General features: G+C 37.8%; 1 protein-coding gene and 1 long non-coding RNA gene across 3 annotated transcripts in view; one reads left to right on the plus strand and one right to left on the minus strand.

Moving 5' to 3' along the window:
* Positions 1 to 9,748, minus strand: part of LOC134647354 (uncharacterized) — a 444,045-nt gene extending 434,297 nt beyond the window's left edge. Inside the window, exon 1 of the long non-coding RNA XR_010096823.1 lies at positions 9,554 to 9,748. This is a non-coding gene — a long non-coding RNA (uncharacterized LOC134647354). The remainder of the gene's footprint in view (positions 1 to 9,553) is intronic.
* LOC134647345 (syndecan) overlaps positions 1 to 26,770 on the plus strand; it is a 518,229-nt gene that overhangs the window by 219,273 nt on the left and 272,186 nt on the right. The gene's annotated exons all lie outside the window — the stretch shown is intronic.

The raw sequence follows: 26,770 nt of genomic DNA on the forward strand, positions 1-26,770 counted from the left end.
GCGTGAGCGAGGCGCGCCGCTTTTACATATAAAACGCTCACGCGCCGCTCACGCCCCGCCCGGATAACGCGCCTGTGTGACGAAGCCTTATTAATCTAACCATGAGTATCAAATGAATATAGGACCAGTTAGTCAGCTAAATCAATTCAAAATGAATAGGTACATTGTATTAGCTAGTCTGCTAAATCGATTGAAACAATTCGAGTTGACCGCAGCCGGTATTAATTGCGATTCTCCTTGTTCCAGGTAATTATTGAACGAGAACGAATGGAATGAATGGAATTGATTCTTTATCGCTAAACGGGTTAACCGCACGTTCATGTAGGTAAGTGATTCGGGTGACAACGATTTATAGATTACTGGGGACATGTCCCAGAAAAGGGTCTCTATTGTATCCCAAAAAGTTAAAGTCATAATGTATTGTTTGTCCGCATTTTCGTTAGTCAAATTTTATTTCGTTTAGAAACGCGTGCTGATAAGTTTTCAGGACTGCCTTAAAACAAACCTAACCTAAGCTAATAAGATAACCTTACGAAAATCCTGAAAAACTAACAGTTTCAGTTTTAGGACTAATGTATGATAACAATACATTATGAAACAAAGGGACCCCCGCAGAAAATGAGATTCTGACCACGCTTACTTGGCAGTATGAATGCGTATTTCACCGTAAAAACCCGTTCCCAATCAACTTGATTGGTTGGTACGCGCGAGATGCACTGCAAGTCATGTCATCGTGTCGTCATCTTTATTCTTAAGAGAATTTTGCTTGTGTAGGTCATGAAAGGATTTCATTACACGCTACTAACCTTCTGATTGACAAGTCGTACTTAGTACGAAACTTCGGACAATATGCTTACGGAATGTTCCCGCATAATCTTGATAGTTGGTGTCCGCCGTGTCATCGGGCTATTAATTACTCGTGACCGCATTAAGAGAGATTAATGGTTACGTAACTCGTGCCCCCGACCTATTAATGCTTCACTGTATCGCGCCACTGAACTTGCTTGATTTTATTGTTGGACATTAGAGTTTCCAGCAGATTTACTTTCGCTTTTAGGATAGAATGGATAGTTTTATTGACTATCTATCTCAATTCTTAGTAAGTACGAAAGTAAATATTCTTTATTGTCTTAGTACTAGGTAGCCTTGAGGAATAGGTTGTAATGGGAAAAGTAGGATTATACTGTAGGTATAGTATTAATATCCCCTTACGAGTGAAAGCTTACTTTTGACTTGCAAAAGAGCCATTGAAGCCTACTACAGAATAAATATTGGTAACTTAGCTTCGTAGTGTATTAACTTTAATCCAAGCTTAATGTATTTTTGAGGATATCTACCTCACTATGACAGGGGTTAACACAGTCAATAGAATTAAAAGAAACTATGAATGTAGTTGGTCGTAACGTAATAGTTGGGGAAACTGGAAGAAACTCGCGGGCCGCGGTTTGCCGACCACTTCCTGGTAATGGAGACGCAGTTTGAGGAATCATCCCATAAAATCATAAGATTTGTTGTTCCTAGTGTCACCACTTCCTGGTTATGGAGTCTACGCAGTTTAAGGAATTATCCTATAAAATCACAAGATGTGGTGTTCCTAGTGTCATCGCGCTATTAATTACTCCTGACCGCATTAAGGCAGATTAATGGTTGCGTTACTCGTGACACCAACTATAAATACGGATTAATGTATTGAACTTTCAACTTGCTTTTGTTTCATTGCTTTTATTACCCGACTGACGGAGAAGGGTAACGTTTTTTACACGGTTGTAAGTCGGTGACTAAATGACGGACGTGTGTCGTAAATAAATCCTTGTTTAATAAGAGGCATATAGCCAAGAAAATAAAAGGAAATAATAGATATGGCGCGCCGCGCGAAACTGCCGACGACGGGAGATTTAGCGATCACGCGGGCTTTAACGTTTTGCCTGAATAACTCTGAAAGTATACTTCTGTTTAACATTTTGCTTGTTAAATCTCTCGACTATATCACTAAGCTATTTTATACTAAAATGATATTGCTGGGGTATCCAGGGTAACGATATATATTTAAATTAAATGAAAATTATAGACATGTTTTCGTGATTTTTACTATAGAGCCAACTTTAACCTTTTAAGGTTTTAATTGAAGTCTGCCGTTCCGAATAGAAACCCAGAACACGTAAGTGCTTAACTTTACTGAATATATATTCGCAAAAGTTTCATAAACCGGATTACCTACAATACGTAAACAAAGATCCAATATAAAATCACGTACCTATTCGCACCTGGCTCAGCCATGTGCTTATCCCGCTCGGTGGAGCGGAAAGCAGATAAAACGCGCCGCGAGCGCCATCGGGCACCATCGGGCGCCAATATGCTGGTGCGGGGCGCCATGAGGTGCCACGCGGTGCCGTGTGCGGCGATACGGGTCTCTATTGTTTCCCATAAAGTTTTAAGTCATAATGTATTGTTTTCCGCATTTTGGTTAGTCATAATTTGGTTTTTCTCAGAAACGCGTAACTTTTCAGGATTGCCATAAAACAAACAAAATTATGAATGCGACATTGCGGCAAAAAATCTTAGAGTTGTGTTATTCTGTGGTCGACTTGCGTTTTCTTTTCCACTTGGTACGTACGTACTAATATCATAGGTATTATAGTTCTCATGTATAATTTTAGCTTCTAAATATAGTCCCAAACCGCTTTAAAGCGTTAGTACGGAAAGTTGAATATTTCATAAAACAGACACTGGCGGCCTCGTAGTTTTAATATTTTAACAGTGACAGCCATTTAATTTTATAAAATGCCCGGAGCGATACTGCGGGTCATCGGTTTAAGTCGTAAAATGAATGCTTTTTAACTGACAGCGAGTGTTTATTTTCAATTAAATACCCTATTGTTTGACTTTTAACAGTTTACAAAGTTTAGTAATTGATACAGTTAGTAGCATACGCTTAAAGTTCCGTCACACAGGCGCGTTTTCCGGGCGGGGCGGGAGCGTTTTATATGTAAAAGCGGCGCGGCGCGCATAATATGCCACCTGGCTGCTAACTGAACTACTATACGGTAACGGTATTTGTTTATGTATCTCACACATCATACTCTAGCTCAGCTTTACGGTATTACCTAAGCCTCAAAAACAGCCCTTATCACATGATATCCTTTATCTACAGCACGGGAAGCTAACCCTATTCACGCCGCATGTAATATCCTGTGGAACGTGGCATTTCGCAGCACAGGTGTTATATGAACGCAAGCTACAGTAGGCTAGTTGGGAGGCTAATAGAACAAACAGCTGTGACACACAGCTACTTGTCTCACTCCGGCATTCGTCGCGCCTAGCTGAATTTCTTGCCACCGATAAACCCCTATTAGCTTTCCTTCGCTACACCGAGATCAGGTTGAGTGGCTCAACTGATCTCACAAGCGCAAACACAGTAGGAATATTCCAGTGTAGTAAATTCAGGTGTGGCGCGGAAAAAATCTGGTTTATGTGCAGGCTCCTGACCCTCCCTCACACAGCCCGATCGCTCTACTGCTCCAGAAGTATAGAGCGCAAGTCCTGATAAAAAAACCTATTAGTTCTAGGGATAGTGGCAAGGGCCAAGCATAACCACAAAAGAACATGTCAAAAGTGTCAAAACTACAAGACGGAACGCTCTTTTTTCCAAGGTTCCCCTTGTATGGGTAAAATGAACGCTGTGAGATCGAAATTTCCACGTTGTCGTTCACTTCAAAGAGCTTATAATAAACTATATTTTAAAATTTACATTTATAATGGTGCTGAGAACAGCTGAAATTCTCATCTATTTACTTTTCATCCGTGAGTGTAATTTTATTAATTCATCATTCGTTCCATCTCGCCTCTTCACTAATATACTTATATCTAACAAAAATACCTACTGTATGTGTTGTCTCCACTGCATCGTACCAAGAGTCACGTGGTATGACAAACCGAACTGGTAAGTAATAGGCGAATTTGGGTGAAATACGGCTTGCGCCTATCGCTCGCTAGGGTTGGCAGGATTATTTCATATTTATGGCGGCGCCGGTGCTCCGACATATGCTATATTTGCATGGTTTTCACTACTTATGGTGTATGCTGTATTCATGGCAAGTTTGCACTACTTATGAAGCATTCCATGGACTTCTGTGTGTACCGTCTGTGTGTGTAAATTTTTTGTGTTTAGTTGTTTGTATTTGGGCATGTTTGGGTCGTGTGTAGCCACCGTATTTAGCATCAAATCTAACGAGCCGATTATAGTGAGTCACATGTCACATTCGTGTAATTAATTGTAACCAATCCTTAATAAATTAAAAAATAACTTTTTCATCCTGGCATCATCTGTCCCGGCGTATTTGCCACGGCTCACGGGAAGCCTGGGGTCCGTTCGGCAACTAATCCCAAGAATTGACGTAGGCATCCGTTTTTACGAAAGATAAGATAAGATAAGATAAAGATTTTTATTCGTGACGATCACAAAACATGTACGGACAAGTAAAACGAATGCCATCTGACCTTCCAACCCTGAGGGGAAACTATGCCTTATTGGGATTAGTCCGGTTTCCTCAAGATGTTTTCCTACACCGAAAAGCGACTGGTAAATTTCTAATGACATATCGTACATAAGTTCCGAAAACGAGCCGGTGTTTGAACTCGCTACCTCCGGATTGAAATCGTACGCTCTTACCGCTAAGCCTCTAACTTTTGACTCAGTGGAAAAAATAAAAAAAAACACTGAAAATAGTTTATTTTATAATTTCACAACAGAAATCCACACGTAATCATTCATTCTGTAAATTACGACTGCTGAAATCCGTAAATCCCAATATTTTCCCAATCATGCGTTATATTAATGATATTCATAATTCCGTCGACATGAATAATATTCACAAACGTTGTTCTCATAATTCTGGAGAGTTAAAATGGGATTATACGGCTTTTCTTTGTCCAAATATCCATTGGATAAATGCAAAATAATCCGAATTCAAATAAATTAATTTTATGGTAAACGTGTTTCTGTTGTAATGGAATATATAATAGTTTGTTAATATTTCAGTAAAAAAACAGAAAAAATACACCTACGTGGCGTAGCGTTACGTAAGTAAATATTTTCATATGGCTGAAAAATATCAAATAGAGATCACTAAAATGATGTTTCTAGAACAATAACAGGTGTAATAAGTATTTCTTTATTTCAGAGCGCTGTTAACCACAGCAAATTATTTTTCCCTACCATAAAATGGGGTGAGTAGGGTTCGCGGGGAGAGTTGGGTTATGAATGGGGAGAGAAGGGTTGAAAGGGGGTGAGGTGGGTTTTTACGGCTACTGCTACAAAAATAATGTATTCAAATTTAAAATGGAGCTATAGTTACTCATAATAAAAAAAATCGATCCAACAATCTTCCAAAATCACCTTTGTATGAAAACCCAACTCACCCCAAATACGTGGGACTACGGGGTGAGGTGGGTTTTCCTGTTTATGTTATGAAATGGAACTACCCAAAATAAAATAAAACCTAATATACAAACGTCCGGAACACTTATTATATACACCATTCAGTTTACATATGTAAAAATAAAATGTTATCGAGGTTTGAATGTCAGTTTTGCGCCTACTCACCCTATTTTAAGGTACGTCATAATTTTAAAGCGACTCAGTATACAACAATTAGTGACAAAACTCAATTTAATTCTATTTGCCACGTGAGTCGATTTGTAAACTTTGTAATTTGGAAAGCACAAAAATATTCGATGCTTTACCAACCTAATATAATTATATTAGGACTTACAACCTAATATATGCCCAGAACTTGTTTTTGGATTATCAGGCCTATTTGAACGTAAACTGCCATCAGAATGACATCTAAATGATGTTATTCAGTTTCACGTGCATTTCACTCGCACTTGTACGTATATGTATTGGCGCAAGCGAAAAGCACAATAACTAAATGCCATAATTCCTATATCATTCTAATATGAGTGTACGTTCGAATAGGGTATTCTCCAAATAGTCAAATCAGTTTCTTTTTTGGAACTATCAAAACGATTTGCTAATATGGAATTTATATGAAACATTACAACGTGACGTCACGGTCAACTCAACTTCTTTTTATATTTCTATCCGATGTATTAAATAGAACTTGTGTTTAAAAAAACTGCGATCTATGTTTTTCTAATAATTATCTGGTGCTTTATTTCATGCATTGTGTGAAATAATTTATTTTAAACGCAGTATAATACCCTATTGGCCTGCAAGCCTCTTAAGGCTTTCTCTGCTACTAAGGGTCTCGAGATGTACTTGATCTGCATACATGCAAATTAGAAGTACATTCAGGAATAAAAGTGTGTCATATTTTATTTTACAGTAACTTGTTCAAAACAATGTTCTCTCCAAGTTCAAAGTGCAATTTGCAATATCGTGCAACTTTAGTGATGATTAAGGAAACGGCGACCATATTTCATAGTACAAGTACAAGTTGCTGCCAGCTTCCGGAACTTGCACTTTAAACGTGAAATTATAAGTTTTAATTTTCTTAATTAGAACTGACGTAAATTGGTTTATTATTACAAAGAGTGGAATTTTGTTTTTATACTCGGTCATAGAGAAATATAGTAAGACAAGAGCTCACTCCATACATCAGTTTTGGTACCAAAAAGGCTATTCATATTTTCATGGTCCACATCTAGCATCGAGTAGCGGAATTATCAGTAGGTACTGCTACTTGACAATAGATGTAGCACCGACCGGAAAGTCTTAGTTAAGCATTAGACTTTCCGGTCGGTGCTAATAGTCTTTTTGGTATCAAAACTGTTGTATGGAGTGAGCAATCTATGTATTTTTTTCTCTATGGCTCGGTATAGCCTTACTACCAATGAGTTCAAAAGTAAAGATCGGCCCGTTCATATAATTTCGACAGAACATTCTCGTTTGGTGTGTCTGAGTGGAATGCTACAACGCGATTGGTTGATGAGTACGCATCGAGCGCGCGATTGGTCGCAACTAGTTGCGTTAGACTGCACGATTGGCTCGGATTCGTGCGTGACACCTAAAATGACACCGCTGAACTGGCAGATAACAAACATATAATTGATCTCATCAAAAGGCTCTGTGCATTCTTAAACGAGACCTATGTACATCTTCTTGGGTAGGTTTTCATAACACTACGTCTCTAACACCCCTGGAGTTACTGCCACATACATAGGCTACAGTGATCGCTTACCATCAGGCGAGACGTACGTTTGTTTGCCACCGGCGCGGTATAAAAACACCTCGACGTCAAGAATGACGTTTCATTCCGCCGTGACGTCAGAACGTGCCGCGCGTTACAAGGCAGGTGAAATATGGCGGACACACGATTGATAGCATATTGCTTCTAGCCAATATCGGAACGGAACTTCAAGTGTGTGGAATACTAATATTTTAAGAGGTTTCCGTTTTTTTACACTGCCCTACAGTAAACAAAAACATGGATGGCTTATAAACAGAAAGATGAAAAACCGGTCAAGTGCGAGTCGGACTCGCGCACGGAGGGTTCCGCACCATCAACAAAAAATAGAGCAAAACAAGCAAAAAAACGATCACCCATCCAAGTACTGACCCCGCCCGACGTTGCTTAACTTCGGTCAAAAATCTCGTTTGTCGTATGGGAGCCCCACTTAAATCTTTATTTTATCCTGTTTTTAGTATTTGTTGTTGTTGTTAGCGGCAAAAGAAATACATCATCTGTGAAAATTTCAACTGTCTAGCTATCACGGTTCGTGAGATACAGCCTGGTGACAGACGGACGGACGGACGGACAGCGGAGTCTTAGTAATAGGGTCCCGTTTTTACCCTTTGAGTACGGAACCCTAAAATATACCTACTCATAATAGTTACTTAATAATTGAAGTTGGCCTGGGCCCCTATTCGAGATGCAGAACTGTCAGATTTCGCGTCCGCTTCAATTCAACAGTTAAATGAATCAATAGCATGTTCATCAAGTGCGGGTACTATCATTTGATACAACCAATAATTCAACAAAAATCGACTACTTTGTTTTATTACTATAAGGTTTATAAGTTTTATAATGTTTTGGTTTGGTTGTCACCTAACTGTGGATCACTAATGTCAAATTTTGACACAGGATTGTTCAGATTCAACGGGAGCTCAACACGAGACGTCAAAAGTAGCTTGTCGAATGAGGCCCCAGAGCCCGTACCATGAGTCACTGACAGTGTCAAAACTGACATTTACGCTATCGAGAACGTAACTTATTTTCTATACATCTCGTTTGCACTAATATGCGAGTACGAGCGAGATGTATAGAAAGTAAATTACGTTCTCGACGGCGTTTATGTCAGTGCCAAACTGATGGTAGCCGTACTGGTTGTATTTATATGTACCGACACAGTACTATATATTTAATTGAAGGCTTGATAGGTCTGAAAAAAATTTTTTTCCTGTGGTTCATGAGTGCGTACTGCGTAGCGGTATTGAAAACTCCAACGCTACAAGTGCTACGCGTCCTCTACGCCTGTAGAGCCTCTACGTGCTACGCCGGCTCTGTGAAAATGAGTCTCTATTCACTAAATGTTAAAAATCTGATTCAATCTGGTTATATGTGTGTTTCTTTCTAACAAAACGCGGCTTGCACGTGTGCAACTGGAAGGCATGCTGCAATAATATTCAACTCGATTTTAGCAGTTCGAGAATATAATCAAAGTTTATTTTGAAGCGCCCGAACGTGCCCAGGGGACAATTCGAATAATCGAAACTATAGTTCGTCAATTAATCGGCCACCAATCGATGGCAAGTGCTCTCGTCGGAATCAATTATTCGGACATTAATCGACAATGCTCGATCAAACGATTCATTTGATTACGATCGAGTATTTATTCGATTTCCGATTCGATGTGATGGAATAATTTGGGGCTGTTTTGAACAATGAAAATTGCAACTTGTTTTGATGTTGATTTTTGCATCTCGCCATTGTATTCATAAGCATAATCATTTATTTAATCAAAATTAAGCCTAAGCTTAAGTACCTACTTGCTTAAATACCCTTCGTGTATTGTCAAATCAATATCATACATATCAAATCAAAATTATCAAAGTTATAAATAGAGTCTGTTCGGAAAGAGAAGAGTCGTGGAATGTATTGGGCTCCATACATTCCACGACTATTCTCTTTCCGCACATACTCTATTATATTTTTTGTGTTAGGAATTGAAATTGTAACATTTAGTTGTGACCGTGTTGCGTATTTTGTTAGTATATTTAGTACAATAATTTGATACAACGATATATTTATTAATATAGGGGATTTTTGGGGTTTATATATTCGCAACTAACCATATATGTATATTCGCGCATTAATCATATTTTCCAAAATCCCGTTAGAGTTCGTAGTGTTTATTTATTTCTCATATCGAAATATGTCCAGCAAAAAAATCCACTCCAGTCTAATATACTAAAAATAATAATAATAATAAATTGAGCCTATATACGTCCCACTGCTGGGCACAGGCCTCCTCTCATGCGCGAGAGGGCTCGGGCTATAGTCCCCACGCGGATTGGGGACTTCACATACACCTTTGAATTTCTTCGCAGATGTATGCAGGTTTCCTCACGATGTTTTCCTTCACCGAAAAGCTAGTGGTAAATATCAAATGATATTTCGTACATAAGTTCCGAATAACTCATTGGTACGAGCCAGGATTTGAACCTGTGACCTCCGGATTGAAAGTCGGACGTCATATCCACTCGGCCACCACCGCTTCCCAAAAACTAAAATACTAAAATAAGTCTTGTAAAGTAAATCAGTCTTCCATACCTTCCAGTATTTTCAACCTTTCACGACCCGTCTTATTAGTCTTATTACATACTCAATAGCATATAAGCAATAAATTAAAATACCACACGAAAAATCCCACACACAATAGGCCTTTACTGCTTTTCAATTTGTGACCTTGTGTTTAGAGCAAAAAGGTTTATTTTGAATGTTCAGGTGTAAAATCGATAGCTTATTTAGGCTCATCAGAGGCCGTTCGTGCATGTGTATTACGTACAGTCAGCAGCAGAAGTTGGTAAGCGGGCCAGGTGTTCAAAATGATCTTGACGCGACTTTATTGTTAAGGGAATAAGGGCGTGTCAAGGTAATCTTGAACACCTCGTCTGCTTAGCAACTTCTGCTACTGATTGTACACTTTGCCGCCAGGACATATTTCTATCAGGCCAATTCAAACGTGCACCTGACACCAAACCGATATTTGAATCATATTGGAATCATATTAGTTAGCCGTCATTCGCGGAGGCGTCTCTCTCGCATAATATCCTCCTAAGACCCAACGAAAAATTGAGTATGTAGTCAGTACGGCCCGTAGTCCTACCAGTAGTACTATTGTTTTATACTCATTCAGACCCAAGTACTTAAAAGACTTTTTTTAATGTTATTGTACTTATACAGCACCTTGTACAACACTTTGTTTTTTTTTTACGAACTTGTTAAAGGGCTCACAGACAAAACAAAACAGTACTTTAGAAGTTCGTACACGCCAATTTCGATAAGCGCAAAATTTGAAATTTGAAACTATTAAGTCCTACTGGTAGGACCGTGGTACGCTATGACTACACAATTGTTGTAGGAGCTGGGTCTGAATAAGAAAGTTAATAAGTACTATGGGTAGGACCTTGGGCCTTAGGAGGATATAAGTTAGAGCGAGATGGACGCGCATTCGCGCATTCTGTGTTTCTGTAATCATTCAGCTGTCATGAATTCTCATGACAGCTGAATGATTACAGAAACACAGAAATACAGACTTTATTGGTAAAATAGACATAGTACATTTTGTTCTATCATGTTCTTATCGTTAGATACAAGTTTACATTTGTAGGTAGGTAGGTGATTTCCAATATTATTAAAATATTGGTTTGATATTTACTAATAATCACGTTCTAATTGGCCTGTATCAGAGAGGGGCTACCGCGAATACGGAATTTCGCAAATTGCGGGGATCTTTCTCTTTTACTCCAATGAAGGCGTAATTAGAGTGACAGAGAAAAATGCCCGCAATTTCCGAAATTCGGTTTTCGCGGGAGCCCCTCAGGCCTGTACCTAATAGCTTATAGAACATTCGAATCAAGTACGATTAAACCAGGTTAAATATGAAAGTGCGTGTTCGGAGATGACATCTAAACTATTTACGACGGTGGCAAAGAAGTGTACGGCTCGTCTGATGGGAAGCGGCCACCACGCCGCGCGCGTTGTTTTAAGGTGACGTTTAGACGCCAACTGCAGCTGCATTACTGTTGCGGCGTCAGCTGCATGCAGTTCACATACTAACGTCACTGTTAAGTATAGGTACTGTCAAGCTCCGTGATTGTGGACCCATTTAGAGTCCTAGCTAAACTTACGCTATGGAATGTCCAATTTATAGCTAGAACCCTAAATGAAATCGACAATCACGGAGCGTGACTGTACAAGGAAACTTTGTTGACCGGTTAAAGGTTCCGTCACACAGGCGCGTTTTCCGGGCGGGGCGTGAGCGGCGCGTGAGCGTTTTATATGTAAAAGCGGCTTGCCCCGCTCACGCCCCCCTTGGAAAACGCCCCCTGTGTGACGCAACCTTCGAAACGCAATCTCCTCACAGCCAACACAGTTAGAGATGGGCGGCGGGTAAATACCCGGGGTAGATATCGGGTATTTATCGGGTATTTACCCAATCTACCCGGTATTTACCTTTTCTACCCAAATGACTGGGTATAAATAAAAGTTGGAAACGGAGTAATAAATTGAATTGAGATAATGTAAATAACAGTTTTTTGATACTCATGTAGTTCTATAAAATGTATAATATTTGTATTGACTAAGGAATTTGTCAAATGTTTAATATCTGAATACATACATTCTACAATACGTGTGTTTGTCACTCTACTCCTCTTAAACGGCTGGATCGATTGGGATGAAATTTTGTGTGTATATTTCAATGGGCTCCTGAAGGGTTGGGAAAAACAAATGAACCCGGTAGGTGGCGCTGCTATCGGTATATAGCCAAATTCGATTTACTGAAACCGATTTGGGTGAAATTTTGTGTATATGTATATTTCAACGGATACCTGGATTGTCTGAAAAAACTATTGGACCCGGTAGGTGGCGCTGCTGTCGGTATATCACCTAATTTTATTTAATGAAACCGATTTGGATGAAATTTTGTGCATATATTTCAACCGGTACCTGGATTGTTTGAAAACACTATTGGCTATAGATATGAGCGCCGCGCCGGCGCGCCGCCGCTGCCGACAAAATTTTCGCGCCGCCGCCAGTCATTTACATTTACCGCGAATTTAACCATTGCAAGCATGGTTAAACGTCTTTAAAAGGTATAAAATGGGGTTAGTTTTGAGATATTAAGCGTTTCCACGTCCAAATGTCCGGCCGTTGGCTTCGCATGGAAGAGCGTCGGAATCGGGTCTCTATTAAACTTGGCCACTGTTCAAATTTCAAGCTTTGATCTCTCGCAGCTCAATCTTTGGCCTTGCATCGCTCGCATGAAATTAAGCCGCTATCTGAACCTGCAAGTTTTTGGCCCTGTTTTGAGCTCAACTTTCGGCCTGTTTTAAAACGCTTGAGCATTGGTCCTTATCCGATCTTAGCTCCATTGTAGTTCGGCCTTTGGCGTCGCACGAATGCGCCCGCAGGAAAGCTCCAGATCTTTAACACTATGGCTTCAGTCTTTATCGGCCTGAGCCCTCGCTCTGCTCTCTTGCAGCTCGGCCTCGCACAGAAGCACGCCGCAATCGGCGCTCCAGGCGTTCGGCCGTCAGACAAGCTTACACTTGGCGTTCGATTCTTAGTTGTATGCTTACCTGCAGCTCATCCTCTGGCCTCGCATTGGGAGGCGTCGAAATCAAGTCTTCGGTGTTACATGGAGCTCGGCGTTGGGCCTCACTTTTTGACATAAATCGGTTTTGTTGAATCGATATTGGTTAATGACGGATCTCGATTTTCTTTGGACTGTCGACAAGACGTTTCCCTGATACAGTCAATCCGCAATTTTTAACTTAGCACAAAAGATAAGGGCCTCGCTAAGATCTTCCGGAGAGCCTCGCCAAGATTAAGACCGCCTCTGATGCCGCGCGATACCGCTTATCCACAGTTTATACGATATCAATTTTTTTCGTACCATTATTCAATAAATTATCCTTGAAAATAAAAAATGCATTTATTTCATGACTTTCTTACAGCAAAGACATGTTTATACGGTAAAATTTTGGTTTGAATTATTTTTTCATTAATCGAAGGTGTTTCAAGGCCACGCCGCCGTTTCGCCGCCGCCGCCGTCCAATTTTGACCGGCGCGCCGCCGCCGGCTAAATGCCTCATATCTAATTGGCTATATACCTATAGCAGTGCCACCTACTGGATCATATTGTGTTTTCAAACAATCTAGATACAGACAAAATTTCATCCAAACCGGTTTCAGTAAATCAAATTTGGCCATATACCTAATGATAAAATTACTGTATTAAACAATAAATAAAATAAAATGTAGAAATATCAAAACCAAATTATGAAAATAATTTAAAAATAGTAGGTAAAATAAAAATAAATGAAAAAAAGGAAAAATATAAATACATAAAATAATAATAGGTACACAAATTAACAAAGAAATGTAAATAATACGGTATACAATAGCTTAATTAAATTAACATTCCTACAACACAAATCAGTGAACAAAATGCACTCATCGAAAAAAATTTACATTAATTGTGTACAAAAAAGTTGTGTGATTGTGATTTGTGTACTTTATTTTAACTTATTTTCATATTTATACGATAAGAATGTTGATATATCTTATTTATATAATGAATTTCTTCAATTATACGAACAAATTTTAAATACCCAACAATTTGGGTAGATACGGGTAAATATCGGGTAGATTGGGTAGTTTTGGGTATTTTCCCGGTATTTACCCGCCGGCGCCCATCTCTAAACACAGTGCATTTTGGGACCTCTAGGAACCTTACCTACCATGAACTGGAAACCTCTTTTTTTGTGAAGTCAGTAAAAAACCCTGTTATCTCAAAAATCTGTCCAAACCTATATCCTTATTCAATAAAAACCGAAATATGCGATGCGTAAACCCAACCCAGTAAAAGATAAGCCCAATGCATTCCCCTCACGTCCACATTATTCTATTACAAAACGCACTTACAGCCTTCGAAAATCAAACCAACTTAATACCTTTTTCATTTAGACAATTCCTACACCGGACAGCAGGCATATAATTAAAAAAACTCTTAATTCGTTCTAATAAGGTGTATTTTAGCTTGTGTTGTGGTTTAGTGTACTCTGGGGACCGGTTCGGCTATGTCGATATATCAAAGCGTGAGGCGTTTGCGTAGTGCCTGTTTATTGTTGGTATTGTTACAGTTTCAAAATGGCGTCTGTCAGTCCTGTTGTTATAGGTATATCTTAAGGGGCCCACTGATTAACACTCCGCCGGACAGTATCGGCCTGTCAGTTATTCGGAACTATCAAAATTTTGTTCTAACTGACAGGCCGATTCCGTCCGGCGGACTGTTAATCAGTGGGCCCCTTAACACTAGCGACCCGCCCCGGCTTCGCACACGGGTTACTCAAAATCTTAACTAATTAAATAGGTATACAATATCTGGGAGACCGATCTATGTTCGGAAAACATATAAAAACTCGAAAATGCGCGTTTTCCCAAAGATACGACAGACTACAGATTTTTCGCCCCCGAAAACCCCTGTATATCAAGTTTCATCGAAATCGAGCCGTTTCCGATATCCCCGAAATATATTAATAAATAGGTATATAAACATTACTCGTTTAGGTATAAGATATTTAGCCAAACCTTCCTCAAAAATAATTCTATTGACAGGTGAAAACCGCACGAAAATCCGTTCAGTAGTAGGTAGTTGATGTGATATTATATGATTTAAATAACGTATAAAATAAAAGCTTGAAATGAAAAGAGGATACTTAAACCGACTGTTTCGTCTCGACTGTACAACAATTTCTACGTTTATTTTCGATTCTTGTTTTGGAAGGTACACAATCGTTGTGTTTTAGTCTCCGAGCAATCACGCGTTTTCTTATAAATCATCCCCTAAGGACTTGTAATGGAATAGGGGAGGAAGTACGAAAGTTCGTCAAAGTCAAAGTTCGTCAAAGTCAGATTTTTGTTTGACGATGAGAAATCCCGTGGTATTTTTGAAAGAAGAACTTCTACATTTAAAAAAATAATTTGGGCAATTTCGGGCAAAAAAAACTGTGTAAAGTTTTGAGAGAAACTGATTAATATAAAGTAGGTAAAACATGTATCATCAATGGATGTCCATTCCCGTCATTTTTACTACTCAATAAAAATAATATAGCAAATGTATTTTGTTTAGTAAAAATAATAAATCAAACGCATTTATACTCAAAATACAACATTTTAAAGATCTTACGTGAGATTAAGGGTCAAATTGTGGGCCCATAATATATTTAATCCTAAAACAACCTATAACAACGATATTTAACGGAAACCCATATGTTTTGAGAGTTTGTGGACTTAAAATATTAGGCTGATACCGGTTGAAGAATGGGTCCCTCTAAAGTCTTTAGTGTAAGGCCTGAGTGGACGCTCGAGTTGGACGTGCAGCGGGGCGGGGCGCGCGGCGTGCATGTTAAACAAATGCAAACGTATAGGAGCGGCCTTAGTGCATGCTGCTCAAATTACTTGCGAGCCCGACGCCACGCTGCACGCCCCGCCGAACGCTCCGCTTCGAGCGTCCACTCAGGCCTTACACTAACACATTAACGATCATTCTAGCGGTAGGTAATAAGTAGGAGCATAGAGAAAAAAACCGGCCAAGTGCAAGTCGGACTCGCGCACGGAGGGTTCCGCACCATCAACAAAAAATAGAGCAAAACAAGCAAAAAAACAAGCAAAAAAAAACGGTCACCCATCCAAGTACTGACCCCGCCCGACGTTGCTTAACTTCGGTCAAAAATCACGTTTGTTGTATGGGAGCCCCACTTAAATCTTTATTTTATTCTGTTTTTAGTATTTGTTGTTATAGCGGCAACAGAAATACATCATCTGTGAAAATTTCAACTGTCTAGCTATCGCGGTTCATGAGATACAGCTTGGTGACAGACGGACGGACGTTTGGACGGACAGCGAAGTCTTAGTAATAGGGTCCCATTTTTGACCCTTTGGGTACGGAACCCTAAAAATAAGTAAGCTTAGTTTGCTAACTCGATCCATACGAGTACATATAGATTCTCTTGAGAATTGCGACCTACAGAGGTGAACATCCGGACATACCGAAGCATTTCAGCTTTGAGTAAAAAACTCGAAGCTTATATTAACAGTGAACATTATATATATGTACTAGCGACCCGCCCCGGCTTCGCACGGGTTAACAAATTATACATAAACCTTCCTCTTGAATCACTCTAAAAAACCGCATCAAAATCCGTTGCGTAGTTTTAAAGATCTAAGCATAGGTACATAGGGCAGACATACAGCGGGAAGCGACTTTGTTTTATACTATGTAGATATAAAAAGAATAAATACCATATACATCATATTTTACAAATTTCAGTCGCATATTTCGGACGGTTACTTTTGGTACAATTAATGACGTATATTATTTTACTTAAATACAAACACCTACATTTGACAGTAATACAGCCATTGTTAGCTAAGTTTGTTGCCGAATGTTTAGTTTAGTTTAGCAGTCAGACAGTAACTAGCTTTGTAATCATGAAATTAGTTGCCAAAAAGTCGCTAGCTACGGGCAGCCGCATATGTTGTACCTAATGTACCAGTTATATATTTCGGATGGTTTCTTTTGGTATTTATTAGGAATGACGTATATTGTTTAAGTTTAATAATGGACAAATACACAGATCTTAGCCACAAACTAAATAAAGCTTAAATATGTAAATACATAGGTACACACGAATTAATTACTGAGATTCGAACCCAGGACCTTCAGCTTCTTGGCAGGGTCACTACTGACTAGGCTAGTAAGACGTTATTTCGGATGATACATAACTAAAGTAAATTGTTCTAAAAATCAATGTTTGTCAGCTAGCAAAAGTCACTGTTATAAATTAAATTAAATTAAATATATCTTTATTTCAGACCCAGAAGTCCATAAATGGTTAGTTACATTAACTTAAAAGCTATATTAGTTACCTACACTAACTATTTTTAATTATTTTTTTACAAAAAATATAGTTTAGTTTAGTTATAGTTAAAAAAAATTTGTGAAGTATTTCAATATAGGCAAAATAAATTCGCTGGCCTGAATACATAACAAGCAATAGCTATTGATCGTTAATTTGGAACTGTATAGCCGGTGGCGATATCCGATATCAATGGACGGCGCTAACCGGCTTAATAGTATTAAGAGAAACCTCGCGACCGCATTCGGACTGACAAAATATTCGATACAGTTTTATCGACTTCCTTCACGACAGGGGCGGGATGGCGCGAAGCGAAATCACATCAGTTAAATGTCTTTCTGATATCAGTCATCATCTTCCTCGCGTTGTCCCGGCATTTTGCCACGTCTCATGGGAGCCTGGGGTCCGCTTGGCAACTAATCCCAGTAATTGGCGTAGGTACTACTCTTTTCTGATGTCAGTGTACGTTCGATTTGGCCTGTTACCTTTTTAGATTCTAAAATCTCAATTTGACTTGTAATAATTGGTGTTCATTCTTTGACACGACTCGCAGCGTATGTCACGGACATCAATATCCACACTGTGTCACGTCATAGTCGGTCAAAGCCTGTGCAAAGTTAGCTTAGACGGACTTTAGTTGCCCAAACTGCAGCCATTTTACAAATCCAGCGCGAAAACAACACGTCACATACGTATTTCGAGTTGTTTTGATACATGGAAGTTTAAAATTGGACCCGCCGGGGCGGAAGCCGGGACGTTCGCAGGTGCAGTCCGCTCTGCAGGGTATGGCGGGAAAGTAACGGTTTTTACTTAGTATTTACTTGGTACAAAATACTTTCAAGTAATTTGTATTATCAGTAAAATAGCTTTAAATTTTATATGTTGTATGTATAGAGTTATTAGGTTAGGTTAATTAGGTTAGGTGTCAATTGATTTTGATTTGAACTAAAAATATATTTGGTAATTTTGATCGGTACCTTTACACTATTATTGAGTCTAAATCGTCGATATCAACGAGATACTAGGATTCTGTCTCTGTTTTAGTTTTCTGAAATATAGCTATTTTATAAATCCAGCGCAAGTCACATTGGCCCATAAGTGTTTAATACTTAGGTATTTATCCCTCACCTGCACATTCTGTTAGAAGCACCTATTAACACGCAAACAAAATTGTTCTTCCAACTTGCTATGTATTTAAAACCGAGTATTTATCAGGTATATATTTTCCCCGTATCTGCAGATACTGCAGTAGTGGATGTTTTATGAATGAACGCGTGTATTCATTGACGACGCGTGCAGACGGCATTACAGCGAGAAGTGCGACAAATTCGTTTAATCCAGGTATTAATACTTCAAGTATTTTAACAGGTATATTTTCCCCGTACCTGCACATACTGCAGTTGTGAATGTTTTATGAATGTACGCGTGTATTCATTGACGACGCGTGCAGACAGCATTACAGCGTGAAGTGAGACAATTTCGTTTAAAAGGCAGCGCAGTGGATGCAGCCTAATTGTTGAAGGTTCTCACTGACTGCGGTCCATTTTTAGGGTTCCGTAGCCAAATGGCAAAAAACGGAAGCCTTATGGATTCGTCATGTCTATCTGTCTGTCTGTCTGTCTGTCTGTCTGTCTGTCTGTCTGTCTGTCTGTCTGTCTGTCTGTCTGTCTGTCTGTCTGTCTGTCTGTCTGTCTGTCTGTCTGTCTGTCTGTCTGTCTGTCCGTCTGTCTGTCCGTCCGTATGTCACAGCCACTTTTTTCCGAAACTATAAGAACTATACTGTTGAAACTTGAAAGTATATGTATTCTGTGAACCGCATTAAGATTTGATATTGATATTGAGGTTTCTAATATCATTTTTTTCTAAATTGAATAGTTTGTGCGAGAGACACTTCCAAAGTGGTAAAATGTGTGTCTCCCCCCCCCCCCTTGTAACTTCTAAAATTAGAGAATGATAAAACTAAAAAAAATATATGATGTAGGTACATTACCATGCAAGCTTCCACCGAAAATTGGTTTGAACGAGATCTAGTAAGTAGTTTTTTTTTAATACGTCATAAATCCCCTAAATACGGAACCCTTCATGGGCGAGTCCGACTCACACTTGACCGCTTTTTATATGTAACAAAATGTGTCAAAATGTTTGAAGATAACCGCCTCACAAGCTTAGACATAAAACGCCAGTTACGAAAAGAGAGACCTAAGCCCTTCTACGTGTACACGCTCAATGCAGCTGGCCAACTTTATTCTCACGCGTACAATAGAGTATTTAAGAGGAAGTTCGGCCTGGCCAGCCCCATTAGGGCTCACGGTAGACAACGTCCATAATATTTATAATTTATTTGGGGTCGCCGTCATCGAAAATGACGAAGACTATTATATATATCGTCAGGTGACAAGCAAAAGTCACTAAGTAGTTAAGTACCACCACAAGTTCATAGCCATAGTGAACCATATTAGTACGAAAAGAAGGTTGATTTTTGTTTAAATATTTTATAGTAATTAGTGACTTTTGCTTGTCACCTGAACTGACGATATTGTAACAAGTGTCTGCCCGCGACTTCTTTTGCGTAGAATTAGCACGTCCTTATTCCACTTCAATCACCCCCATTTTTATCCCCTTAAGGGATGATTTCGTGATAAAAACTAAATATCAATACAATACTATACAATACAAATACTTTTTATTGCACACCTCAATAAAAAAACAATACAGAAGGGAACAGCCATTACACAACCCAAGATCTACTTCAATCCATATAGACCCAACCCACCTACCTCTACCCTGCACTAGCGCCATGTTCTTGTTGTTGCTCATTACTGTTTTTTTTTATAATTTTACATTTTTGATAATTATAAAAAACAAAAAGATCTACTTAAATCTACTTCACAACAGCAACATTGAAAAATACCCAACACCTAAATGAAATAATAAGGATCTTGCGGCAAATATTGGTCCGGCCATCGTAATAATTCGCTAGTGTCATAATAGAGCAAACGTCCACTAATTTAAGAAGACCTTCCTCCTACTCGAACGTGCCTTTAAAGAGAGGTCTTTCAATATGGTCTGCTGAAGTCGCGTCCAGTTTATAAAGACCTATCTTTGCCCTGTAAGTTAAGGGACCAGTCGAAGTATCTATAGGTCTTTAAAGCTGGTTCAGTTAAATGGTTATCATGGACATTAAAGGATAAATACCGGTTAGTGTTGTAATGAAGGAAGCGCTAATGTGGGTTTGGGTTTTTTATTGTGGGTTCGGGGTAGGGGTACTTGGGGTAAATGTTCAGTTTAAAGTACTTGGGTATTTAGGGTATCTCTCTGTTTGAGCGTTTATGTTTTTCCATTATGTATACATAATATGTATTCATGGACAGACAAATATGATAGAGAGACGGGTGTGTTGTTTTTATTTTTGGAACTGTATTGACTAGTTTCTGAAGTACATAATTTATGTTTAACAATTATTTTTTAATAGACCATAAATTTGGTTGTTCCTTCAAGCTATTCTGAGATTCTTCAGACACGCAATAGAGTATCGACTGATGCTATATTACATAGTCTTAGGGTTGTCTGGAAAATATTGCTCCTTAGCAATAAGACCGCCGGTTGTTACCTCTGTCTTCATTTATGTGTGTCTAAGGTTGTGCAATAAAAAGGATTTGTATTGTGTTTAGTGTGACCTATAATTATACTCGTTAAATTACATTATGTCTCCATTCTAATAAAACGTTTTTTTTTGTTACAGGTATGTTTCGCTATCATCCCTCTACCGCTTAAGGCTGAATCTCCAAGTATTTGTACGTATAACACACAAGAGAATACTCCATTTAATTCTCTTCTATTCGTGCATCGTAATACAATTTACGATAAAAGGTCCGTGAAATAAAATAAAGCGCCTACTCTATTAAAAAAGCAATTATTCCGATCCGAATGTTCGCAATAAACCTCGTTACTCGCTTATCGCTGGTTGACTGGCAGAGATTACTAAGTGTTAAGGCGTATTTGCTTTATCAATGACGTAAGCCAAGAATTATGGGGTGTTGCAGCTTTATTTTTGTCGTACTTTGACGTAGAAAGTGGAGGTTTGCGTAATTATGTAATATGTATTATTTATCAGATTTGAGGCATCAAAGTATGGGTATAAATTCGCAAAATTTACACAAATATCTAGATATAAACCTTAATAAAATTGAAACTGGAATGTGTAAGCAACATTATTTGAACCGCTCGAGTGCCACTAGACAGACGAACGCCGAGTGCAGGCGGTAGACCGCAGAGATACCTACGCGCTTGGGAGTGTGATACTTACAATGAAAAAGCATAGATAAACTCACATTTTTAATACATTCGTAAAATGTGCAGAAATATAGGTATAGGCATAAATATAGGTATAGCTTAATTGAAACTTGAAAGTAAGCTACATTATTTGGACTTCATGTCATACCTACTTCCATCGCATCTGGGGCTTTCCTCTTGGCCGTTTTTGGTCGGTAAGCCCACTTTTAACAAAAAAGAACCAACTTCGCAAAACAGTCTATGCCTTCATTTTATCGACATCATCAGTCGTAACAAAACAGACGAAATAAATTGAAAATTGGACTTTTCCAACAGGAAATGAAACGTTAGTGCTTTAAGTCGGCCGCTCAACTCAAGTACTCGGTGTCATGATAGGTAGACCGCTAGTCCGCTACGCTGTAATTGTACTCATGTGTTGAAATATGTAATTTTATCGTTGAATCTCCGAAAACTTACGATAAAAGAAATTGCATTGCAAAACCTATCTAATAGGAAACGAATCGTTTTAGTGCTTTAGTTCGGCTGAGCTCAAGTGCCCTACACGGCCATGATTGGTAGACCGCAGAGTTGCGCTGTGATTGCGTTGGCGCGTCTAATGCAATTGTAGTGGGAAAGGGGACTAATACGGCACGGTAGGATTTAAATTATCTGTAATCGTAGTTAGTTATAACTAGCTGTTGCCCGCGACTTCGTACGCGTGGATTTGTATATTGGTGGTTATACATTCTACATTAGTTTAGAACAGCGGTCGGCAACCTTTTAGCAGCCAAGGGCCACATAGTAGTTAACGAAGTTGACGCGGGCCGCACTTTGTTAATATTTATGACTTTATCAGACATTGTCGTTTGTCAATATTACATACAAAATAGCCAGGGAGGCTCGCGGGCCGCAAGTGACAGGCTCACGGGCCGCATGCGGCCCGCGGGCCGCGGGTTGCCGACCGCTGGTTTAGAACATTATGCAGCAAAAGATAGCAGTAGGCATGGTTAATCATTTGTTAATTATTATACAACGCATGAGATTTGTCTTTCACAACCTGGCTACGAAGTTTCAAGCCCTAACTGAATAAAATTGTTCTCGATATAATCTCTCTCAACCCCCAGAAGATTTTCAAGTCCACTATTTAATAAAACCTACTACCTAACTACCTATTTACGAAGTTTGAAGTTCCTAGCTTTAAATAAAATTTGAACCCTCTACCAACTCTCAACCCCTGTTTAAACTTTTAGGGGATGAATTTTTAAAAACGCTGAAATTACTTTTTTTGTATTGTAATAATATGCCTTTATACAACGATTCACAAGTCCCGCACTCAAATAAATATTTGGGTTCCATACAAATTTTTGACCCCCTTCACCACCTTGGGGGATGAATTATCAAAGACTCTGAAATTAGTTTTCTTTACCTTTACCTTTTGACAAAGCTTCAAGTTCCTAGCTTTAAATAAAATTATAACCTATACAATTTTTCTACCCCTTTTTAACCTTGTTATGGGATGAATTTTTAAAAACGCTGAAATTAGTTTTCTTGTGTTCTAATAATATGGCTTTATACAAAGATTTAAGTCCCGCACTCTCAATAATATTTGATCTCCATACAAACTTTCAACCCCTTTTTCACCTCCTCGGGGGATGAATTTTTAAAATCGCTGAATAGGGTTTTTTGTTTTTTAATAAAATATTACCTTTTTACGAAGTTTCAAGTTCCTAGCTTTAAATAAAATTTGAACCCTATACAGACTTTCAACCCCTTTTGGATCCTTATAGGGGATGAATTTTTAAAAACTTCTCGTTTAATGAAATAACTTTTTACGAAGTTACAAATTCGTAGCTTAAAAAAAATGTAAACCCTATACAATCTATCAACCCCTTTTTAACCCTTATAAGGGATGAATTTTTGAAAACGCTGAAATAACTTTTCTTGAGATCTAATAATATGGCTTTATACAATGATTCAAGTCCCGCACCCTAAAAAATATTTGATCTCCGTACAAACTTTCAACCCCTTTTTCACCACCTCGGGGGATGAATTTTTAAAAACACTGAAATTAGTTTTGTTGTTTTTTAATTTCATACCTTTTTGCGAAGTTTCAAGGTCCTAGCTTAAAATAAAATTTGCACCCCAAGACAAATTTTCATCCCCGTTTTTACCCCCTTAGGGGTTGAATTTCCTAAAACGTCGCAATTCCTTTTTTTTGCAATCGGCTATTATGCCTTTCTAAAAAGTTTCAAAGCATTTGTAATGGATTCAAACTTTCAACCCCTTTTTAACCCTGTTAGGGGATGAATTTTCAAAAACGCTGAAATTACTTTTCCTGACTTGTACTAATATACTCATGTACAAAGTTTCAAGTCCCACACTCACAAAAATATTTGATCTCCATACAAACTTTCAACCCCTTTTTCACCACCTCGGGGGATGATTTTTTGAAAACGCTGAAATTAGTTTTCTCGTTTGTTAATTTAATACCTTTTTGCAAAGTTTCAAGGTCCTAGCTTAAAATAAAATTTGCACCCCAAGACAAAGTTTCATTCCCTTTTTTACCCCCTTAGGGGTTGAATTTCCTAAAACGTCGCAATTACTGTTTTTTGTAATCGGCTATTATGCCTTTCTAAGAAGTTTCAAAGCATTTGTAATGGATTCAAACTTTCAACCCCTTTTTAACCCTGTTAGGGGATGAATTTTCAAAAACGCTGAAATTACTTTTACTGGCTTATAATAACATACCAATATACAAAGTTTCACGTCCCACACTCACAAAAATATTTGATCTGCATACAAACTTTCAACCCCTTTTTCACCACCTTGGGGGATGAATTTTCGAAAACGCTGAAATTAGTTTTCTTGTTTTTTAATATAATACATGTTCACAAAGTTTCAAATTCCTAGCTTAAACTAAAACTTGAACCCCATACAACCTTTCATCCCCTTTTTAACCCCCTTAGGGGTTGAATTTTTCAAAATCGCTTCTTATCTCTTGTACACTTTACAAATGCAACCTAGTGTGCAAATTTCAACTTTCTAGCTTTTGTAGTTTCGGCTCTGCGTTGATGAATCAGTCAGTCAGTCAGTCAGTCAGGACACTTGCATTTATATATATATATAAGATTATGATTAGACTAGCTGTTGCCCGCGACTTCGTACGCGTGGATTTGTATATTGGTGGTTATATATTCTACATTAGCTTAGAACATTATGCAGAAAATATTGCAGTAGGACGGTTAATCATTTGTTAATTATTAATATTATACAACGCATGAGACTTGCTTTCACAACATACGAAGTTTCTAGCCCCTAACTAAATAAAATTGTTCTCGACATAATCCCTCTCAAACCCCTTAGAAGATTTTCATGTCCTCTATTTACCTAACTACCTATTTACGAAGTTTGAAGTAAATAAAATTTGAACCCTATATAAACTTTCAACCCCTTTTAAACCATTTTAGGGGATGAATATAAAAAAACGCTGAAATTACTTTTCTTGTATTTTAATGTTACCTACATGTTAGTTTTAATAAAATTGTAAATTTAATTTAATTTATTGTTATTTATGATTGTTCAATTGTAATTTAAATTTAATTTTAATTCTATTTAATTTAATTTTAATTTTATTTAATTTAATTTTAATTTATTTTAATTTTATTTGATTTAAAAATATGGATTATTAATTGTCTGAAATAAATTTTTTTTTTTTATTTTTTTTTTTTTTTTATTTTTTTTTTTTTTTTTTTTTTTAATAATATGCCTCTGTACAAAGATTCAAGCCCGTTCTCACAAAAATGTTTGAACTCCATACAAACTTTCAACCCCTTTTTCACCACCTTGAGATATAAATTTTCAAAAACGCTGAAATATTTTTTTTCCGTTTTAAAATAATACCTTTTTATGAAGTTTCAAGTTCCTAGCTTAAAATAAAATTTGTACCCTGTACAAACTTTCAACCCCTTTGTAAACCTGTTAGGGGATGAATTTTACAAAACGCTGAAATGACTTGTATTGTCTTCTAATAATATCCCCAAATACAAAGATTCAAGTCCCGCGCTCAAAAAAATTTTTGATATCCATACAAACTTTCAACCCCTTTCTCGTCACCTTAGGGGATGAATTTTCAAAAACGCTGAAATTAGTTTCCTTGTGTTTAAATTTAATATCTTTTTGCAAATTTTCAAGTTCCAACCTTAAAATAAAATTTGCACCCCAATACTAACTTTCATCCCCTTTTTAACCCCCTTAGGGGTTGAATTTCCAAAAACGTCGCAATTACTTTATTTTGTAATCGGCTATTATGCCTTTCTAAGAAGTTTCAAAGCATTTGTAATGGATTCAATCTTTCAACCCCTTTTTAACCCTGTTAGGGTATGAATTTTCAAAAACGCTGAAATTACTTTTCTTGTCTTATAATAATATCCCCAAATACAAAGATTCAAGTCCCGCGCTCGAAAAAATGTTTGATATCCATACAAACTCTCAACCCTTTTTTCACCACCTTTTTCAAAATTTTCAAAAACGCTGAAATTACTTTTCTTGTATTTAAATTAAATATCTATTTGCAAAGTTTCAAGTTCCTAGCTTAAAATGAAATTTGCACCCCAAGACGAAATTTCATCCCCTTTTTAACCCCCTTAGGGGTTGAATTTCCAAAAACGTCGCAATTATTTTATTTTGTAATCGGCTATTATGCCTTTCTAAGAAGTTTCAAAGCATTTGTAATGGATTCAATCTTTCAACCCCTTTTTAACCCTGTTAGGGGATGAATTTTCAAAAACGCTGAAATTACTTTTCTTGTCTTATAATAATATCCCCATATACAAAGTTTCAAGTCCCACACTCACAAAAATATTTGATCTCCATACAAACTTTCAACCCTTTTTTCACCACCTTAGGGGATGAATTTTCAAAAACGCTGAAATTAGTTTTCTTGTATTTAAATTTAATATCTATTTGCATAGTTTCAAGTTCCTAGCTTAAAATAAAATTTGAACCACATACAAATTTTCAACCTCTTTTTAACCATGTTAGGGGATGAATTTTACAAAAGGCTGAAATTACTTTTCTTGTCTTTTAATAATATCTCCAAATACAAAGATTCAAGTCCCGCGCTCGAAAAAATGTTTGATATCCATACAAACTTTCAACCCTTTTTTCACCACCTTAGGGGATGAATTTTCAAAAACGCTGAAATTAGTTTTCTTGTATTTAAATTTAATATCTATTTGCAAAGTTTCAAGTTCCTAGCTTAAAATGAAATTTGCACCCCAAGACGAACTTTTATCCCCTTTTTAACCCCCTTAGGGGTTGAATTTCCAA

This window comes from Cydia amplana, chromosome 4 (assembly GCF_948474715.1).
Source record: "Cydia amplana chromosome 4, ilCydAmpl1.1, whole genome shotgun sequence".
Classification (NCBI taxonomy): domain Eukaryota; kingdom Metazoa; phylum Arthropoda; class Insecta; order Lepidoptera; family Tortricidae; genus Cydia; species Cydia amplana.